At 38.4% G+C, this 23,063-nt stretch overlaps 1 non-coding gene across 1 annotated transcript; it reads right to left on the reverse strand.

Annotated features, from left to right (window-relative positions):
- Positions 1 to 22,537: 22,537 nt before the first annotated feature.
- Positions 22,538 to 22,644, reverse strand: LOC146915749 (small nucleolar RNA R71). The gene has a single exon (XR_015017123.1). It is a non-coding gene; the product is annotated as a small nucleolar RNA R71 (small nucleolar RNA).
- Between the last annotated feature and the right edge of the window lie 419 nt (positions 22,645 to 23,063).

The raw sequence follows: 23,063 nt of genomic DNA on the forward strand, positions 1-23,063 counted from the left end.
CCCTATAGTGGAGGCTATGAGAGAACAGTTAAGAGAGCTAGCTGGAGAGCTCCGCGAGGTCAAAGCTAGCCGTGGGAACGGTGTTTCTACTAAGGCTCGTGATCTATGCCTGGTATCCCGATTTGAGGTTCCTAAGAAGTTCAAAGTGCCATATTTTGACAAATACAATGGATCTTCTTGTCCACATAGCCACATCATTCGGTACGTCCGGAAGATGGCCAACTACGCAGATAATGATGCGCTGATGATCCACTGCTTCCAGGATAGCCTGACAGAAGATGCGGCAGATTGGTACACTGGCTTGAGTAAAGACAATATCCATACTTTTGATGAACTCGCTGCTGCTTTTGAGAATCATTATAAGTTCAACACCCGCTTGAAGCCGAATAGGGATTCTCTTAAGTCTTTGTCTCAGAAGTCAAACGAAACCTTCCGTGAATATGCTCAGAGATGGAGAGGGGCAGCCGCCCGTATTTCTCCTCGGCTTGATGAGGAAGAACTGACACAGACATTCCTGAAAACCTTGAAGAAGGAATATGTTGAAAGAATGATAGTCTCTGCACCAAATAATTTCTCCGACATGGTTACTATGGGAACTCGTCTAGAGGATGCTGTCAGAGAAGGCATCATTATTCTTGAAAAAGGTGAGTCCTCAGCTAGTGCACCAAAGAAGTATGGTAACGGCCACCATAAGAAGAAGGAATCCGAAGTAGGGATGGTATCCGATAACCAGTCTGCAGCTGCTGTCGCTCCTATTAATGCTACTCAGTTACCTCTACCCTACCAATATATGCAGTACTCTCAACATCCTTTCTTCCTACCATTCTACCAGCAATACCCTCTGCCACCGGGTCAACCACCAGTGCCCGTTAATGCCATTGCTCAACAGGTACAACAACAGCCTCCTGCTCAACAGCAACCTCCCCAACAGCATGGCCCTTGGCCCAGGCCTTATTTTCCACCAATACCAATGCGGTATGCTGATCTGCTCCCAACCCTACTTGCTAAAGGACATTGCGTCACCAGACCAGGCAAGCCTCCGCCTACGCCATTACCTCCCAGGTTCCGACATGATCTCACATGTGAATTCCATCAGGGCGCTCAAGGCCATGATGTTGAAGGTTGCTATACTCTGAAGTACGTTGTAAAAGATCTAATAGACAGGGGACAGTTGACTTTTGAAAATAGTGTCCCACACGTTCTTGACAATCCACTTCCAAACCATTAACATGATCGAGGCTTTCGAGCGAGTCTGTACTCTTGATAAGGTTGAAACATCTCGGGTTCTTCGAGAAGTCCCTGCTTTAGATGTCCGTAATGTTGCTACTCCTTTGGTGTCGCTACATGTCAAGCTTTGCCAAGCCTCCTTGTTTAATCACGATCATGCTTCCTGTTCAGAGTGTCTTCAGAACCCTATGGGCTGTTGTGTGGTGCAAGATGATATACAGAGCCTAATGGACATTAAACATCTGGTTGTTAGTGACGTTTGTATGATTGTGCCAGTGTTTCATGATTTCCCTGCCAAAAGTGTACCTCAGACAAGGAAGGACGAGCCCTTGGTGATCAGGCCCTCTACTAAGGCAATCCCCTACAAGTATGATGTGACTATGATTGAGAATGGGGTAGAAGTGTCTCTGGTATCCCCAGCTGCGGTTAGTAACATTGCTGAAGAAACTTCAACTCTGAGAAGTGGAAGGGTCCGTCCACCCTTGTTCCAGAAGAAGGTCGTTACACCTGATGCCACAATAACTCCACCGGTTGCTCCCCATGTTGACAAGAATGCCAGCCCGTCGGGCCAGTCCATTGAAGAGTCTAATGTGGATGAGATTTTGAGGCTCATTAAAAAGAGCGATTATAAGATTGTAGACCAGCTGCTGCAAACCCTGTCAAAAATATCCATCTTGTCTTTGCTCCTGAGCTCAGAAGCTCACAGGAAAGTGTTGATGAAAGTGCTGGAACAAGCCTATGTCGATCATGAAGTCTCCGTGGATCAGTTCAATGGAATAGTGGGTAACATTACTGCTTGTAATAACTTGTGGTTTGGTGACGATGAACTCCCCGAAGCAGGGAAATACCACAACTTAGCTTTGCATATCTCAGTGCACTGTAAGTCTGACATGATATCCAACGTGTTGGTGGACACTGGATCGTCCTTAAACGTAATGCCTGAGTCTACACTGAGTCAGTTGAGTCATCATGGAATTTCTCTAAGGGGAAGCAGTTATTTGGTTAAGGCTTTTGACGGATCTCGTAAAGATGTTCTTGGAGAGGTAGATCTTCCAATTACCATTGGACCGGAGACGTTCCAGGTCACTTTTCAAATCATGGACATCAACGCCTCTTACAGTTGCCTCCTCAGAAGACCGTGGATTCACGACGTTGGGGCAGTAACTTCCACTCTGCATCAAAAGCTCAAGTTTGTGAGGAACGGGTCCGCTGAAGGGACGTCATTTCAAGGCTTGATTGTTGAAGGTGCGGAGCCTCGGAGAGCTAGTGCTACTATGGCCTCATTAAAAGACGCCCAGAAAGCTGTTCAAGAAGGGCAAGCTGCTGGCTGGAGCAAAGTGATACAGATTTTGGAGAATAAGAGCAGAGAGGGCCTCGGCTTCTCCCCGACCTCGGGCGTTTCAACAGGAACTTTCTATAGTGTTGGGTTTATCAACGCTATTGCCGAAGATGCTGCTAAAAATAGTCGTGTGCCTGTGTTTGTTGTACCTGGAGGCGCCGTGAGAAATTGGGAGGCCATTGATATTCCTTTAGTCATGCATACCTCCATGTAACGTGTCTTGTTGCTCATGCTTTTCTTTGTTTTCAAAATAACAATCCTTTCGCTCTGCCCAAGGTGAAAGTGATGTCTTTGTAAGGGCATGTTTGTTTCGGCATTGCCGTTATCAATAAAAGTTGTCGTCTTTTCCGCGACTCTTTGTTTTTTACTTTTTAGTGCTTTTTTCTTGGGAATAATGGTAATGCCAGAAAATCCAAAGCATCTTTATTTTCTTATTAATTTCAAAAATCTGCATGAAAAGACCTTTTTCTAAAATCATCCCAATCATATTATGCAGATTGAACCATAATAATAAACCCGTTGAACACAGTGACCCTACGGTTCCTCCAAATTTTGAATTCCCTGTATATGAAGCCGAAGATGAGGAGGATGATGAGGAGATACCATATGAGATCACTCGACTGCTTGAGCAAGGAGGAAGAGCCATTCAGCCTCACCAGGAAGAGATTGATCTCGTTAATTTGGGTACTGAAGAGAACAAGCGGGAGATCAAAATTGGTGCTGCGCTTGAGCCAGAAGTAAAAAAGAGGATTACTCAGCTTCTCCGTGATTATCCAGATGTTTTTGCATGGTCCTATGAGGATATGCCGAGTCTGGATCCCAAGATTGTGGAACATCTGATACCGACAAGACCTGAATGTCCTCCTGTCAAGTAGAAATTGAGAAGGTCTCGTCCAGACATGCCTCTTAAGATTAAGGCTGAGGTGCAAAAGCAAATTGATGCGGGTTTCCTCATGACAGCTGAATATCCTGAGTGGATAACCAACATTGTACCAGTGCCAAAGAAAGATGAGAAAGTTCGGATGTGTGTTGATTACAGAGATTTGAAGAAAGCCAGTCCAAAAGATAACTTCCCATTGCCTCATATCGATGTACTCGTTGACAGTACTGCTCAATCCAAAGTGTTCTCCTTTATGGATGGTTTTTCGGGCTATAATCAGATACGGATGTCACTTGAAGATAGAGAAAAGACGTCCTTCATCACTCCATGGGGAACATTCTGTTATAAGGTAATGCCTTTCGGCTTGATAAAGGATAGGGCTACCTATCAAAGGGGTATGACCACTCTGTTTCATGATATGATCCACAAAGAAATTGAAGTATATGTTGATGACATGATTGTGAAATCAAGTGATGAAGAGCAGCATGTTGTATACCTGAAAAAGATGTTTGAAAGGTTGAGAAAGTACAAGCTGCGGTTGAATCCCAACAAATGTACATTCGGTGTAAGATCTGGAAAGTTGCTAGGCTTCATTGTCAGCCAAAGGGGCATTGAAGTTGATCCTGACAAGGTCCGAGCTATCAGAGAGATGTCGGCCCCTCAAACTGAAAAGCAAGTCAGAGGTTTCCTCGGACGCCTGAATTATATTTCTAGTTTATATCTCACATGACTGCTACCTGTGGACCAATTTTCAAATTGCTCAGATAGAATCAGCCTGTTGTATGGAATGATGAATGCCAGGAAGCCTTTGATAGCATCAAGGAATACCTGTTGGAACCACCTATCCTTGTCCCGTTAGTGGAAGGAAGGCCTTTGATTATGTATCTGTCAGTGTTAGATGAATCCATGGGTTGTGTTCTCGGACAACAAGAAGAGACTGGAAAGAAAGAACATGCTATCTACTATATGAGCGAAAAGTTCACCGACTGTGAGACTCGGTATACAATGCTTGAAAAGACTTGTTGTGCTTTAGCTTGGGCTGCCAAACGCCTGCGTCATTATATGGTGAATCATACAACTTGGTTGATATCCCGAATGGATCCAATCAAATACATCTTTGAAAAGCCTGCTGTTACTGGAAAGATTGCACGTTGGCAAATGTTGTTGTCTGAATATGATATTGTGTATAAAGCTCAAAAGCAATCAAAGGAAGTATCCTTGCTGAGCATCTTGCTTGTCAACCTCTTGATGATTAACAGCCGATTAAATTTGAATTCCCTGATGAAGAGATTATGTATCTGAAAGCAAAAGACTGTGAGGAACCGCTGATTGATGAAGGGGCGGATCCCAATAGCAAATGGGGATTGGTATTTGATGGTGCTGTCAATGCTTATGGTAAAGGGATTGGGGCCATTATTGTAACTCCTCAGGGGCACCACATTCCTTTCACTGCTCGAATAACTTTTGAATGCACGAACAACATGGCTGAATATGAAGCATGCATCTTGGGCATTGAAGAAGCCATTGATATGAGAATCAAGCGTCTTGACATCTATGGAGATTATGCGCTTGTTATTAATCAGATAAAAGGTGAACGGGAGACTCATCATGAGAAGTTGATCCCTTACCGTGACTATGCAAGACGTCTGTTGACATACTTTACGAAGGTTGAGCTACACCACATCCCTCGGGATGAAAATCAGATGGCTGATGCCCTTGCTACTTTGTCTTCCATGTTTCGTGTGAACCACTAGAATGACGTGCCCATAATCAAAGTGCAGTGTCTTGATAGACCCGCTCATGTGTTTACTATTGAAAAAGTACCTAGTCAGACTGATGAAGATGTGAATGAAGGAAAACCTTGGTATTATAATATCAAACAGTTCTTGCAGAATCATGAATATCCACCTGGTGCTTCCAATAGGGATAAAAAGACCCTGAGGAGATGGGCTAGTAGGTTCCTTCTGGACGGAAAAATCTTATACAAGAGGAACTATGATATGGTCTTGTTGAGATGTTTTGATGAACAAGAAGCTGAGAAATTGATGCATGATGTACATGACGGTACTTTTGGGACCCATGCTACGGGTCACACTATGTCAAGAAAACTGTTAAGAGCTGGCTATTACTGGATGACTATGGAGCGTGACTGCTACAAACATGCCAAGAGATGCCACAAATGTCAAATCTATGCTGACAAAATTCATGTGCCTCCACATGCCCTCAATGTTATCTCTTCCCCATGGCCTTTCTCCATGTGGGGCATCGACATGATCGGAAGAATTGAACCAAAAGCTTCCAATGGTCATCATTTCATTTTAGTGGCAATTGACTATTTCACCAAGTGGGTTGAAGTTGCTTCCTATGCTAATGTGACCAAGCAAGTAGTAGTGAAGTTTATCAAGAATAACATCATCTGCCGATACGGCGTTCCCAGCAAGATCATCACTGACAATGGTTCCAATCTGAACAATAACATGATGCGAGCTTTATGTGAAGAATTCAAGATTGAACATCACAACTCTTCTCCTTATAGACCTCAGATGAATGGTGCAGTTGAGGCTGCTAACAAGAACATCAAGAAAATTGTTCAGAAGATGGTCACTACTTACAAAGACTAGCATGAGATGCTACCTTTTGCATTGCATGGTTACCGTATTACAGTGCGCAGTTCAACCGGGGCAACACCTTTTTCTCTGGTATATGGTATGGAAGCAGTTCTCCCTCTGGAATTGGAGATTCCGTCTCTTCGAGTGATCATGGAAGCAAAATTAATTGAGGCTGAATTGTGTCAAAGTCGGTATGATCAATTGAATTTGATTGAAGAGAAACGCATGGATGCTATGGCTCATGGACAGTTGTATCAAGTGCGAATGAAGAATGCTTTTAACAAGAAAGTCCGGCCTCGTGAATACAAGGAAGGCGAACTTGTATTAAAAAGAAGGATAAGTCAGCAACCCGACCCAAGGGGCAAGTGGACACCTAACTATGAAGGTCATTATGTTGTCAAGAAGGCTTTCTCTGATGGTGCTTTGATCCTTACACACATGGATGGTGTTGAACTTCCGAATCCTGTAAATGCCGATATAGTCAAGAAATACTTTGTCTAAAAATATGTAAAGAACAGCGTGGTAGGTCGAAAACCCGAAAGGGCGGCCTAGGAAAAAATGGGCTTCCCGGTGGATCGAAAACCCGAAAGGGCGATCCAGGCAAAAGTTAGGGACAAAAAAAAATGAATATGAAAAAGCTCGCTGAGATTGTACGCAACTCAGGCAAAAATGAGCGTCTCAATGAGCCGAAAACCCGAAAAGGCGGTTCATGCAAAAATGAGATTGATAATGAAAGACAAGTAACTATATCTGGCAAATCACCATCACCCCTTGGGGCATCTGCAACTGTCAATGATCATCTTCATCAGAAGCTTCTGTACTTGTGAATTCAAAATTTCTATGAAATGTAGTGGTCATCGTGTTCAATGTACCACCAACCAATAAAATTACCATTTTCCAAGCTTTGTAAATCCATGGAGTTATGCCTTTGGCTTACTTTCACCCTTCTACATCAATTTGAGCCTGTGCTTTTGTTTGAAATTCTATTTTCTTTCTATTTCCAACGCTATATACAAAATATTTTCTTTCTATTTGATAATGTCAATGTCTGAAACAAACATCTTTGAAAATTGAAAAATCCTTTTTCCGTCTATTTTGAAAGCAAACCTGAGCAATAGGGTACATTTCAGTGAAACATGCATGAATAAATGTGTATCAATGTCCATTTCAATACATGTTACAAGCAGGTTGTTCCCTAGGATGATCTATGGACAATGGCAAGAATGAAAAAATAGAATGAAAATGAAAAAATTGAAAAATGCAAATGAAAAGCTCGCTAAGTTGAAAATCGAAAGGGCGGCTTAGGCAAAAATGAGCACCCCGCTGATTGACAACCTGTGAAGGCAATTCAGGCAAAAATGGGGCAATGAAAAGAATTTATTCCCGGTGAATCGAAAACCCGAAAGGGCGGTTCAGGCAAAAATGGGATTGAAAATGAAATAATGAAAAATGAAAGAATGAAAAATGATATGAAAAGCATTGACCACAGATGCGAACATCCAATGTTTACCCAGCACTGACACGCCTAGCAATGGCGACCTGTATCAAAGAATCTTCCAAGGTTCCCTCTTCTGCAAGTTTTGTGTATGTGATATGATATATTGCCCTCAGCCATGGTTTCGATACGTCTCTCAACGACGGTCTCTCCAAGGAGGATTTCTATGTTCGTATGTTATAGCACAAGCCACCACGTGCCCAATCTTCCAATGTTTTGTCTGTCTCTGTGAAACTTCTCTGCCAAATTGTAAACCAATCATGCATTTCAAGCATTCATACATGCATGATCATGCATTCTATGTGCTCATGCATTTGTAAAATTGATATACTACATATACATGTTGCATTTTCTATCTCAACTTTCAAATCAATTCAATGCCTATGTTTCTTTCAATCTCAATTTCCAATTCAATGTCTCTGATAATACCTCTGTTAATGTCTCTGCCAATGTCTCTGTTTATGTCTATGTAAAACTCCTGTGAAAATTTCTGTGAGCCAACGTTACTTGGCCATGCTTCTACTTGCAAATTTGATGTCTATGTTAAGATCTCTGTGAAAGTTTCTTCGGGGCCAACGATAATGGTCATGTCTATCTTCAAGTCAAGTCAATGTCGATCTACTCTCAATTTGTATCTTGCTAAATCAGGCTTCCCATGTATCTTACTATGTGTTTTGTTATTGGTCAAGTGGCTAGTTCGATCCAAAGAACAGCTTGTACCTGCTGATATGCCTGTGTTTTCGGTCAAACGACAAGTTCGATCCAAAGAACAGTTTGTACCCTGCTTATGTTTTGTTATCGGTCAAACAGCAAGTTCGATCCAAAGAACAGTTTGCACCTGCCTGCATGTTGTGTTATTGATCAGGTAGCAAGTTCGATCCAAAGAACAGCTTGTACCTGCTTATATGCCTGTGTTTCCGGTCAAACGACAAGTTCGATCCAAAGAACAGTTTGTACCCTGCTTATGTTTTGTTATCGGTCAAACGGCAAGTTCGATCCAAAGAACAGTTTGCACCTGCCTTCACGTTGTGTTATTGATCAAGTAGCAAGTTCGATCCAAAGAACAGCTTGTATCTGCCTATATGTCTATGTTTCCAGTCAAGTGACAAGTTCGATCCAAAGAACAGCTTGTACCTGTCTTGTACTTCTGTCCCCAGTCAAGTAGCAAGTTCGATCCGAAGAACAGCTTGTACCCATCTTTTGTTTGTATCACTTGGTCAAGTGGCCAGTTCGATCCAAAGAACAGATTGTACCTACCTTTCGTCCCCTAGTTTGTCTACCCTGTTAATGTCTACCTAGATCCCGAGTGATATGACATGCTCTGTAGACTCCAGTCATTTGTCTTGCATTCATAATCAAAACGTTGCATGGCATTCATGTTTTTGCAAATGTGAGAGCGTATTTTTATGTCCAAAAACAGTGCAAATGTTAATATTTAAGTATCTTCGTCCCGTCAAATTAAAGACTTCGTCTCTTGACCCTCCGGACAAAGAAACTTAAATAGGGGCAGCTGTCATACCCTAATTTTGGACCTAAAAATACTTGCTCAAAATATTTTTCATCTCTGATATGGTCTTTGACCTTTGAAGGATTGCCAATTTGCTATTGTTTTACACTGATATTTTACCCTGCTTTATCTGCCAGTTTTGCTTTGAAAATCTTTTCAATTGTGATTTTGTCTATGTTTTCTTGCATTTAAAAACCATCCAAAATGTTTTCCTAGCATTGCAAGTCATTGGAAAGTCCCTCTGATCAATTGCATATTTCTCTGCATTTTATTTCAATGTTATTTGCAAAAATTCATGAAAAAGGGCGTTTTAGTCATTTCTTGCATTCAAACTCATTTTAGTCCTTGGAAATTATCTCTGAGTCTTTTTCAATTAGTTTGAATAAATCCCTGCTTTAATTCCATGTTAAAACCCATTTCAAAAATTGCATTTGAGCCATTTTGAGTCAGTTTAGTCCCTAGGGGCATTTTGGTCATTTCACATGAAATTTTGACAGAGAGAGGTTACTTTAAAGTACCTCATTTTGTAGTTGGTTCATTTTAGTCTTTTTGTTGATTTTATTTTTAGTTTCACTTTACGTTATTTTCAATTTACTCTTTTAATTCAATTTTAGTTATCTTTTGCATTTTAGTCCTTAGAGTCCTGTTATTTGCAATTTGGTCCTTTGTTTGTTCATTTTGCAAGATTTTTGTCTAGGCGCCACATGGCATCACATCATTGGTTCAGGTCTTACACATCACCTATAAATATCCCAGTCATGGTCAAAGGGTAGAGGACTATTCATTTTTTCTGATTTCCCACTCATTCTCTGCCACATCACCACAGAGAGAGAATCATAATTCTTCTCTCCTCTAACCAACCCTCCTCCACCGTAATCACAACCCTAACAAACTCCAACAACCACCACTCTCCACCCAAACAACCACCGTAACTACCTCATCTTCATCCATAGCCACCATAATCCACAACAATCACCATCCTCATCCAACACCGATTCAATCTCAACACAAAAAAAACCTTTCGAAATCGCAATTTGAGCCATACAGAGGCCAATCCGTGAATCATTCGTCAGAATTCGATTCAAGTTCGTGAAGAACAACAACCGTTCCTCAACAACAACAGATCGCGAACAAGAACGAAGCTCGAATCACACAAGTCAAAGTCGAATCCAACTGAAGTGAGAAAGAAGGCATGAGAATCGGACGGTAACGGAATTGGAGTTTTACGAGAAAGGAAGTGAAGAACAGATCGGAATTCTCAACCACTTCAAGCTCGCACTGGATCGGAACCGAATCGAGACGTAAGGTTTCGAAACCACTTCTTCCTTTTCACGTTTTTGATTCTCTTTTCGAACGATAAACATTAGATCTAGAGTGTTGAGTACGTGATTCCACAAAACTGAAGTCGTATTTGAAACGAATGTGAAAAAGAAGCTCAGATCTGTGTTTAGTTTTTAAAAAGGAGCGGATTGGCGCTCCGGCACGGTGGCTCCGACGCCGGAAGCCGGCCGGCCGCCGTGCCGGAAATTGCAGTCACGCCGGAAAAGAAGAAGCAGATCAGAGCTTCTCTCTCTTCATTTTCGTTTTAGAGAGAGGAAGCTTTGTGGATTATGAGGTTTTCTCCATGAGTTTTGCTTTTATACCTGTTTCTTGCTTCCACGCGCGCGCGTGCATTGTTCTTTCCATGCTCCTGCGATTTCTAACTGTTAGATTTGTTGCCTGATGACGCGTACGGTCATGATTTTGTGTTTCTGTGTATCTGCATGTCCCTTACCGTGTACTGAATGCATGTGATCCGGATCTAGACTGAGCGTTGGGCTTGGGCCTGATTTTACTGTCAATTTCGTTTTGTGCTTATTTTTTGCTATTTCAACACTGTATGTTGATAATTACACCCCTGTGATACCAAAAACCTTTTAAAAAAAATTCCTAAAAAATGTTCAATCATTTTCGTGATATTTTTTGATGAATCTTGATGTGTTGACATGTTAAGCATTGATCAAAGATATGAGGAAATAATTTGTTCTTTGTTAATTCAATTCTTTTTCATTTTTTGTTAAAAATCTTGTTAAAAATTTCTAAAAAATCTTGTGAACTTTCTTGCAATTATTTTTGATACTTAAGACTTGTTTCTCATAATATTTTGACATGTTAAAAAATGGATAAAAATATAGGTGGATTTGCTTGTGATTTTTGGTGCCTTTTGTCAATATTTGTGAAGTTTTTTTTGTATGTTTTGATTCCAATATTTTGTCTCATGATGATTGATACTTGATGAATAATTTTTGTGATATGTTTGTCTTTAGTTTAGTGTATTTGGTACTGTTTGTGATGTATGGTATTAGTTTCTTGTTTTATAAGTCATGTAAATAATTGTTTGTGAAAATAAAGTGCTAAATGTATCTAAAAATGTATCATAACTCTTGACTTGAATATGTTCATGTAATTCTCACATTATTGCTGTAATAAAACCTTTGAAAAATTGTCACGATGTGAGGATTATAGGTCATATACTTGTTTTGATATTATGATAAATTTTAGGTATATTTTGCTACCTTTATGTTAAGAGTTTTGTTACTTTTTTGTCAAGTTTTTGCTACTTTGTTTAGCGTTCCTTTTGCTTATAATTTCTATCCTATTGTGGCTTATGCTACTAACCCTTTCATTTCATGTTTCATTCAACCATAAGCATCTCATCCTCCATCTTCTACTCTTAGCTTTTATTTCTTGCACTTTAAATTTTGCCAAAGACTTAGCATGTAAAAACTTAGGGATTTTGTAATTCTCTTTATGCTTTTAAATTCTTGCAAGACCATAGCATGTAAACTAGGGCCTATGTAACGGACAATGGACTCCAATGATGTACACCAACACAAGCACCGACACATGCACACACATCACATGTATGCTTTAGATGTATGCTTAGGGAATGTATGCCTTAGATGTATGCTTAGGAATCATGATACTTAGAAAAATCCTTTTTCCAAAAAATGTGAACAACTTCACTCAAATAATTTTCCAAAGAAACCTTGGGATCAAAATCCCATTGAATTTTCCCTTTTATTTTCTTAATAAATGATAAAACAATTGCTAAATACTTAGACCTTTTTGCAAAGTAACTAATCACACCTCACATTTTCCAAATCTTATGCCCTTGAGGCCTCTCTCTCTTATTCTTCAAAATTCCATTTTCAAAATTAAAATCAACCAACAAAAACAAAAACATTTTTTGGAAGAGAACTACATGGATTTTGATCCCTTAAAAGGGTATGTAGGCAAGAAGTTAAAACTTCTCCAATTCCAATAAAACAAAAATTCAAACGCATTCTTCTCCCTCCAATTCTTAACCTAGCAAACCTTTAGGTGTAAATAACATTTTCAAATAGCATTTAAAAATAAAGCACGTGTGTAGAAAAATGACTCCAAGGAGGTTTTTCAAGGGTTTTTCTTATTTTTCCCTTCCCAAGAAAAAATGAGATATCAAAGGTTAAAAAGGTTCGAACTTAATCAATGTCTGACACCCGAAAAACCAAGATAAAAGAATGTCAGCTATAATGGTTAAAGTGTTGGAGCTGCTCGAACAGTTTACAGACCTGAGTTTAGTTTGTGAATTGTCACCTTAGAGTGTGAAGTTGGGAATGTAAAGTGGATGTAAAGTTTGTAGATTTATTGATTGGTGGAAATCAGGCTGAAGATAGTGGCTTTAAAGTTGATGATCAAGGAGTGTTGCGGTTTCGAGGCAGAATTTGTATTCTTGACAATGATGAGATGAAGAAGATGATTCTTGAAGAAAGTCACCGAAGTAGCTTGAGTATTCATCCGGGAGCTACAAAGATGTATCATGATTTGAAGAAGTTGTTTTGGTGGTCTGGGTTGAAACGTGATGTGGCACAGTTTGTGTATTTGTGTTTGATTTGTCAGAAGTCAAAAGTTGAACATCAGAAACCTGTTGGGTTGTTGACACCTTTAGATATTCCATAGTGGAAGTGGGATAGTATATCCATGGATTTTGTGACGAGTTTGTCGAATACTCCAAGAGGACATGATGCGATTTGGGTAATTGTGGATAGACTGACGAAGTCAACCCATTTTATTCTGATTAACATCAGTTTTCCTGTATCTCAGTTGGCGGAGATTTATATTCGCGAGATTGTGAAGCTACATGGTGTTCCATCGAGCATTGTGTCAGATAGAGATCCAAGGTTTACTTCTAGATTTTGGAAGAGTTTGCAAGAGGCTTTGGGTTCAAAGTTAAGGTTGAGTTCGGCGTATCATCCGCAGACAGATGGTCAGTCGGAAAGAACAATTCAGTCGTTGGAGGACTTGTTGAGAGTTTGTGTACTTGAGCAAGGTGGAACTTGGGATAGTCATCTACCGTTGATAGAGTTCACGTACAATAACAGTTATCATTCTAGTATTGGAATGGCACCATTCAAAGCTTTGTATGGTCGGAGGTGCAGAACTCTGTTGTGTTGGTTCGAGTCAGGAGAAAGTGAAGTTTTGGGACCAGATATCGTTCAGCAAACTACTGAGAAGGTTAAGTTGATCCAAGAAAAGATGAACACGTCACAGAGTCGACAAAAGAGTTATCATAATAAGCGTAGGAAAGACCTTGAGTTTCAGGAAGGAGACTGTGTATTTTTTAGAGTCACTCCTGTGACTGGTGTGGGACGTGCATTGAAGTCAAAGAAACTGACTGCGAGGTTTATTGGTCCGTACCAGATATCAGAAAGAATTTTTCAGTGGTGTATCGAGTGGGTTTACCACCGCATCTTTCGAATTTGCATGATGTGTTTCACGTGTCACAACTTCGGAAGTATGTTTCGGATCCATCTCATGTGATTCCAAGGGATGATGTGCAAGTTAGAGATAACCTTACGGTTGAGACCTTACCAGTGAGAATTGAAGGTCGTGAAGTGAAGAAGTTGAGAGGCAAGGAGATACCTCTTGTGAAGGTCATTTGGGGAGGAGCGACTGGTGAAAGTTTAACGTGGGAGTTGGAAAGTAAGATGCTGGAGTCTTATCCAGAGTTGTTTGCATGAGGTACATTTTCGAGGACGAAAAATTTTATAAGTTGGGGAGAGTTGTAACGCCCTATTTTATTATTTATTTATTTGATTGAGTTTAGAGTCCTTTTTATAATTTAATTGATTTATTTGATGAGTGATATTTTTGTTGTGTGTTAATATATATTAGTAGCCCCTATTTTAGTATTTAGTGGAAGAATATAATTAATTATAATTATGAGACTTTTGGGGAAGAATTTGAAATAAGGGAAAATAAGTAGGTTAAGGATTTATATAATGGAGAGAGTCAGAGTTAGAAAGATTAGAATACGTGAAAACTGTTTTTGGGAGAAAAGGGAGAAACCAAGAGAAGAGAAGAGTCAGAGAAGAGAAGGTCTGTAGAAAGTTGCAATCAATCAATCTAAGGTAAGGGTTGGATTAACTTTCTCTAATTTAGGTTGTATAATTTGAAAATTGAGTTTAACATGTTGTTTGTGAATTTGTGAATTTGGGAATTAGGTTTTGATTTGGAATTGACTGTTGAAAAAGTAGATAATTCAATGAATTCATGATTAACTGCTATTGTTGTTGTTGAGAGATTAAGATTGAAAAACCAAAGTTTGGGTAATTGATTTGAGAATTTAATAATATGAAGAGTGATGCAATTAGGAAAATTGTGTGGAAAAGTAGTGTTTGAATGTTAGGGTAACCCTAAGTAATGTTTCATATCAATTTTGGATCATAAGGGCTCTTAAAGTGGATATTTAGGGGAATTTAGAAGCACTCCCGTGACTCAAAAACATAGAATTTGAGCACATCGCAGTGCTGCGCTGCAGTAAGGGCGCCTAGCGCCCACAACCCGAGAGCTGGCGCCTCGGGTGCCTGTTCCTGGCGCCTAGTGCCCGCATATAGGTGTTTTTCACCCATTTATGTTCCGAACTGGGTCTTGCTGGAAACATGAAAGTTTTAGATAATTTTGTTAGCTTTCCAATGGCTTTGGTTTGACTTGAAAATGATTTTTGGTCTTGGAGTTATGATGAAAATACTCCAAGGAGGTCTTAGTGACAGCATACCCTGTTTCCTGTTTTTGCGTCTTTTTCACACGTTTCTGTTTTAAATTGGTCTTTCGTATAAACATGAAAGTTGTTGATAATTGTGATATCTTTCCAGTAGCCTTGGTTTGACGTGAAAATATGTTGTGGATAATTTATTCTATTTTTACAAAGATTCATGATGAATTGTTGATGTTTAAATAGGATGTTATATGATGTTGTTTATGATTGATGAATTATGATATTATGATGCGAAGTCATTGTTGTTGTCGTTGCCGCTGTTGTCGTCAATGTCGTTAAGGTTGTAGGTTGTTGTCGATGTCGTTGAATATGTTGGTTGTTGTTGTATTGTTGTTGAGTCCATGCATCCTCATTAAAGTTGGGGGCTTGATGCCCTGTCGAATGCATAGTCATTCATATATAAAGTTGGGGGCTTGATACCCTGTTGAATGCATATTCATTCATATATAAAGTTGGGAGCTTGATGCCCTGTTGAATATATAAAATTGGGGGCTTGATGCTTCGATGAATGCTTAATCATTCATACCACGTTGAGAGCCTATGCTCTATAAGTTGGGGGCTTGATGCCCTGATTGGTACCACATGCATAATACGTTGTCAAGTTGATGTAGTTGTCGTTGCGTTGTCGTGGATGTTGGGTTGTCGATGCTGTTGTCGTGTTGTCAAGTTGTCAATATAATTATTGAGTTGATAATGAGTAATTATGTGAAGCATTAACGTTGTATAATTGTTTTTTATGTTGTAAATTTGTAATTATTTATGTTGTTAAATTCTGTTGATGAATTATATGCTTATTATTATTGAATGTGAATCTCACCCCTTCTGTTTGAATGTTGCCTCTACGTGGGTAACGTGCAGATAATCAGGATTAGCTGTTGATGTGAGTTGACTCCCTCACGCTTCGTCTTAGGGATGCTCTGATTCGTGACGGGATGGGGATCTTTGCATTGCTTCCTTTTGTTACGTGTCTTTATGATTTATGTTGATAAACCATTGAAATGGAATGTTTAATAAGTTGTTTATGATGTTGAGGCCTTCAGTGCCAAGTATTTGTTCTTAAACTTTTAAGAATTTTTCCGTTGCGACGTATTCGAAATTATTGACAGCAGTCCTTTCAAATAAACAGTAGATTTTAACTCTATTTATATTTTGAAGAACGAAATGTGACATCCTGTTTGTGTTGAACTCTGATTTATTTTATAATATTTATATGTTGGGAAAATGGGGTGTTACACGCGTTGCTTGGTCAACAAGATATGAGAGCGTGGCTTCCTTAATAAGATAAAGCGTGCGTACATACATGCATGAAACAAGGGACACTGAACCGTGCCAGGATGTTGGAACAACGTATCCAACATCTTACAGAGATGCCTAAAATATGTTGGAACGGAACATAGTATCCAACATCACAAACATGGATATTTGTTTTAGCAATAATGCAGCCAATACATAGACCCAACACAATGCATCCCACATAGCTTTAGCGGTCTTACAATGAGAGACAAAATGATACTCATAAACTCCAACGGAGGAAATGAGGATTTTTCGCACCTTCAAGTCATAGTGGACCTTCTTTTTTTCATCATCGCTCCAATCGGCTTTTGGCTTTTCTTGTGCTACTCCATTGGCAACAACTTGTTGTTGAAACCGTCTGTTGACCACGGCGTCCCACCTGTATGCTTGATGATTAATAATAACGTGGAATTCTTTGTGAATGATTTAATTAAGTGTTACTAATCATTTGAACTAAATTATGTCATTTTACTTTCATTTGATTATACTTTATTTATAGAATGTTATCTAACCCCCAAAGGTCGTTTGGTCGACCGCTTGCCTATTTGTAAGAATGGGTAGAGAGTTTGCGGGATTAGTTTCTTTGTGTTTGCTTGTGAGTATGTTTGAGGACTAGCTTTGGAGCTACCTCGTCTCTTTCCTTTGGAGTCTTAGTTTAGGGATCTGATTAGGGTGTCGGTCTTATGTCGTTTATTTATTATGTCTTTATGAGATTTGTCACTCAGTATATTGAGATTTGAGATTTATATTATCTGTTGATGAGGTGTTATGATATTATTCCGCCGCGAGTTAGAAAAATTATCTAGGCATGTTTTGGATTAGTTGAAGATGTAAAATCTAAATTCTTTGAATAGTTGTATTATTTGCGTGTTTTATCGCTTTAAAGGTTTATGGTGTTACACTATACACATGTCTAACTCCGTCCCTAATCACGCGACACATAACCCGGAGACGGTTATGGCAAACACACGCCTATATAAGTGAGAATCTGCTTCACCCTCAAGGTATACATCACTTTTCACAACACTTCTTACGCACCCTTTCTCAGTTCCATTATTGACTTGAGCGTCAGAGTGCTAACGTACCTGTAGACACCCTTCATCCTACCGCAAAGACTCATCGTCGCCGTACCGGAAGTCGTTACCGCCACATTGGAGCATTCGTTGCTGTTGTAGACCATGATTTTCGGGTGTCAATCCATTGATTGGTCTTGAACCTTCAATCATTTGGACTTTTCTCGATTTTTCATGGGAAGGGAACATGAGTTAAACCCTTATTTGGATCCGGGGGTTGGTTACGATTGGGGAAGGTGTTAGGCACCCGCATCGTCCACGGTACTCCGTGGGAACCTCTTTCTAACTTTATCTTGTCCTAGGTTATTTTTATTTGGAAATTTATTGCTTAAAGTTTAAGTGAAAGAATGGAGGGAGAAGAAGTAGGAGTTTTTGTTATTTTTATTTGATCGATTTGGAAGGAATAAACCCTTGCCTACGTACCCTTAAAAGGGATCAAAACCTCCGTAGTTCTCTCTTAAAAATATATTTTTTGTGGGTTAGGTTGATTTTAATTTGATTTTGAAAATGGTTTTAAGAAGGGTTGCGAGACCTCAAGGTATAGAAGAATAAAATAGAAGTGAGGTTGTTTCATTTTATTTGAGAAATTTAGTCTAAGTTTAATTAAAGTTCATTAGAAATTTGATTAAGAAAATAAAGAAAAAACAAACTTGGATTTGGATCCAAGGCTTATTAATAAAATAATTTGACTTTTGCTTATTTGATTTTTGAGATAAAAAGGTTTTACTAAACTAATGGTAAGCTAGCGTAACGATGCGAAAAATAAAGCGAGTTAAAAGCGATAAATAAAGTGGTAGTGTCGGTGCTTCTGTCGGTGTGTGCAATTACTGCATTATTACATACCATCCTAGGGGCATTCTAAAGCAAGAAATAAAAAGCTCGAAAATAAATTACATCAATACCTAAAATACACACTAAGATAATGGAAATTAAATAAATTGCAAGAAAAAAAATGCATGAGATGATACTAGAAGTAAAGCAAGCATAATAGGATGATAAGGAATTTAAAAGCGTTGTATGAATTATCAAAAAGAAGCATGATGTCGAAATATTAAAGCAAGATATGAAGCATGAATTGAAATATTAAAGCAAGATCAACACAAGGTATTATAGAGCAAAAAAGTATTTAAAATGCACGAAATGATGTTTTTAAAATATTAAAGCAAAATAAAAAAAAAGTCAAGAAGATTTAAAGTATTTAAAATGTTTGGAACAAGGTCATAAAATGAGTTTAAAAATGCATGAAATGAAAGTATGGTCCTTAAATGAATTAGATAAAAAATGTATGATATAAAGAGTGATTTGAATTAAAATGCATGATGATGAAAAATTAAATCAAAGAGTTAACTACATGATGAGAGAAATATGACATGAAAAGAAAAAAAAATGAATTGAACGAAATGAATGGAAGTTGCTAAAACAAACATATGCGAAGAAAAATCTCAAGGGAACAGGGGGTGCAGTAGCATACTGGGTGGTTCAAACAGCAAAACTGTAGTGATTTTAAAAAAACACAGAAAGAGAGACATGGGCCAGAAGCAATATGATGGGCTGGGAGTGGAAACCGGTTCGGTTTGCAAGCTGATGGGTCAGACCGAACCGGTCTGGTATAAAAAGAATTTTACAGGTTTTTTATCATTTTTCACAGACATCTTCTTTCAAAAACATCAAAACCTCTCTCCTTTCTCTCTAAGCATAGAAAACGGGGAAGAAGAAGATAGGAGTTCCGGCGCGGTGGTCGCCAGCCATGGACGGCGACGCCGCCGCGTCGGAAGTTAAGCTTCTTTTATTTTTCTAAATTTTTTTTAAGAAAATGATCCTCTTCTCCTTCTCTACTCAAAAATCATGTCCAAAGTTCGAAAACAAGTCTACACAAAGCTAGATCTAACAAAATAGAACACGTGAATAAAACAATAATACCCTTTTCCTTGCTTGGACTGATTCGAACTGGTGTTGTCTCAATCTTTCGTTTCCGAGCCCCGATTTGAAACTGTTTGATCTTTGTACAGTTTAGCTCCGGTCGAATCGACTCTATTTCCGTTCCTTCTTCTCTGGATCTCGGCTACTTCTCACTCATTTGTGCTTGATTTCGTGATAGTTGGAATGTGTTGAGGTTGTTAAAAGTTGAATCCAAAAAATGTTGAAGGTTTAATGGATTCGTGTTTGTTAGTGTTGGTTTGAATCGGCTCTGTTTGGATTCGAAAGCGAGCAAATGGTTGCAATTGTGAGTTGAATTGAGTGGATTAGAAATCGGTTTGTGGAAGAAGGGAAATTAGTTGATTGTTATGGTGTTGGAATGCATATTCAACTTTGTGTAAATTTTGTGTGAATTTTGATGAATGATTATGGCTGGAAAAAATTATGGGTGAATACTCATGATATGTTCATGAAGAGTTCATCATTTTTTGGTTTTGATCTGAATTTTGTGACTGTGAAAATGCAAATGTGTTTGTGTGAAGAAAAACTGGGGCGGCTGAAAAATGTCAGTCTCTGTGAACAGTGCAGTCTCCTCGTTTGTGCCAATGATTGGACCATTTATAGTGACCAATTAGGGTTTGAGCTGAAAGTAACCTGGACGGAAATGACCTCCAAATGGGACAGCAAGGACCTTATGACTAATTGGACAAAATGACTAATACAAAAATAAAAAACAAAATAATAAATGATTTAAAAATTAAAGAAAAAACGAGAGTCACTTAAAGGAAAGTCAAATAAAAATATAACCAATGAACACTAATAAAATAAAAAGTGATAAAAGAAATTAAAAAGCTTAAAATAGTTGCCTTCGGAACCAAAATGAGGTATTTTAAAATACCTCTCTGCCGAAATTCTGTCTGAAACGACGAAATTACTCGGCGTTCAAAATACGAATAAAAACTTTAAAACAAAGAAAAGTGGTCAAAATTTGGGGTATGACAGATGCCCCTATTTAAGTTTCTTCGTCACGAAGATTTGAAAGAAGACTTTTAAATTGATGGGTCGAAGAGACTTAAATACTAAGTACACCGAATTTTGAGCAGTTGGAAAGCTGAGGATGCGATGAATATAATGATATGAATGCACGCGATGCAATTATGAATGCAAAGACGACGAAAATAGACTGTCTGGAGAACAAACTGATAAGTATTACTGGGGAGATAAAGCTTGTCTATTACCAACTGATGAGTCATAAATTAGTCTATTTTAATGCTTTATTTAGTACTGTTTTATTTAGATTTAGTTTTATTTTATTTTAGTTTTATTTCCTTTTTGAATATTTTACTTTAAATTGCATTTTATTTTATTTCAGGAAAGAATGTATGATGGAAGGTGTCTTGGAGCAAAAGAAAGAGGACTGGAGCAAATACAGTGCGAAAATACAAAGATACGGGACAAAAATATGTCTCCACCAAGTCAGAAGCTTGGCACGGCCCGTGCCAACATGTGGCACGGCCGTGCCACCCTCCAGATGCTCTTTTGCTGCTTTTTCTTCGGGCCCAAGTTACTCTGTTGTAGTTTTACTGATTAGCCCTTATAGTTGCTTAGATTTTAAGTCAATTGTAAAACTATAAATATAGTAGCTCTCCATCATAAATATTCATCTTTTGTTCTTGCAATAAAAGTTCACTTTTATATTATTGTTCTTTTACTTTATTGCTTTCTCTCTTCTTCCCCCATGTCTACAATGAACGTTAGTGAGTAGACTCTTCTTTGTCTTGGGATTGTTGGGAAGTCTAATGACATAATCCTAAACAAACCAAGCTTAAACCCTAATTTTATGTAACCCTAATTTCTAATTTAGATTCACCGTTTTAACGTGGATTAACAATTATCAAACTGTGGAAGCGAAAGCGGAGGGTTGGATAATCGTTAATCCATCATCCCAAAACATCAATTCATAAAGCGAGAGCGGAGCTTTGATGTTGGAACAAGTGAATCTAGACAATAATTACAAAACAGTGAAATAGTCTTTGCAATTATTGAGACAAAGAGTAGTTTCAATCCTCTATGCATCTTCTAGTAATCAAGTCAGCGAAATAGGCTTGGTTACTAGAAGTAAACTCTCACCGGACTTTCATCGGAAAGGTGAGGGGCTAAGGGAAACCGGTCTTTAGAAATTAGTGTGTAAACCATGAAATTAGATGTTTAAGTCTTGTCTAGTGAAGGATTTGTCATTATGATGAACCAATGGTCCCAAGGCTTTTTATTAATATTGTTTTTATCTTCAGCAATCAAACCCCCTTTTTTTACTAAACTTTCTCTCCCTCTAATCATTCACTAAAGGTTAATTGAATTCACAACTCCCTAGCGGAAGGATACTCTTTCTTACTACTATTACTTCGATAGGTCGTGCACTTGCGGTTTGGCTCTATCAAGTTTTTGGCGCCGTTGCCGGGGAGTTGTTGTAATTTGATTAACTTTTTTATAGTGGTTAGACCAAAAAAAAAAAATCTTTATTTTATTCTATTTTATTTTATTTTCGTTTTATATTTGTTTCAAATATATATATATATATATATATATATATATTTTGCTTTATTTTATTTTATTTTATTTTATATATTTCTTTCTAAAATAAAAAAAAAACTTTTGCTTTATTTCATTCTATTTTATTTTATATTTCTATCCAAAAAAAAAAAATCTTTTTCTATTTCTTCTTTTTCCTTTAACTTCTTGGGAAGATAATAACGATATGGCTAAGGAACGCTCTCTCAAAGAGTATGCAATCCCATCTTCAAATGAGTCATACGATGCTGTTGTGTACCCAACGGTTGAGGACAATTTTGAAATAGAACCTGCACTTGTTCACCTAGTGCAGCAAAATCAATTTTTCGGATCACCCACTGAGGATCCGAATTTTCATATTTCAACCTTTTTAAGATTCAGTGGAACCTTGAATGCAAACCAAGAGGCCGTAAGGCTGCACCTCTTTCCTTTCTCCTTAGGGGGTAGAGCTAGTGCTTGGTTTCATTCATTGGAAATTGGTTCTATCTTTTCATGGCAACAAATGAGGCAAGTTTTTCTTGCCCAATTCTTTCCCTATTTTAAAACCGTCCAATTAAGGATTCAAATCACACAATTCACTCAAAAAGATGGTGAATCTCTTTACGATGCGTGGGAGCGTTTCAAAGAAATGCTTAGACTTTGTCCCCATCATGGTTTAAAGAATTGGCTTACTATTCACATTTTTTATGATGGTCTTTTGTATACCACAAAAATTCATGTTGATGCAGCTGCAGGTGGAGCTTTAATGAACAAGAATTACACAGAAGCAGACACCTTGATCGAAGACATGGCTCAAAATCATTACAAGTGGACCGACGAGAGAGCCATCACTAGATCTTCACCCTCCAAAAAGGAGGCAGGTATGTATGAAATCTCTAACTATGATCACCTTGCCGTTAAGATTGATGCATTAACCCAAAAATTTGAAAAAATAAATGTTAGTGTCATCTCTTATTCTTCTTCTTCTTCTTCTTCTGCATCTCCTTTTTGTGAAATTTGTGGTGTATTTGGCCATATTGGCATTGATTGCCAACTAGGTAGTGTTGTTAGAAGTCCTGAGCAAGTAAATTATGCTC

The sequence above is a fragment of the Medicago sativa genome, chromosome 6 (assembly GCF_051527215.1).
Source record: "Medicago sativa cultivar Bolivia chromosome 6, Bolivia_mono, whole genome shotgun sequence".
In the NCBI taxonomy this organism is placed as follows: domain Eukaryota; kingdom Viridiplantae; phylum Streptophyta; class Magnoliopsida; order Fabales; family Fabaceae; genus Medicago; species Medicago sativa.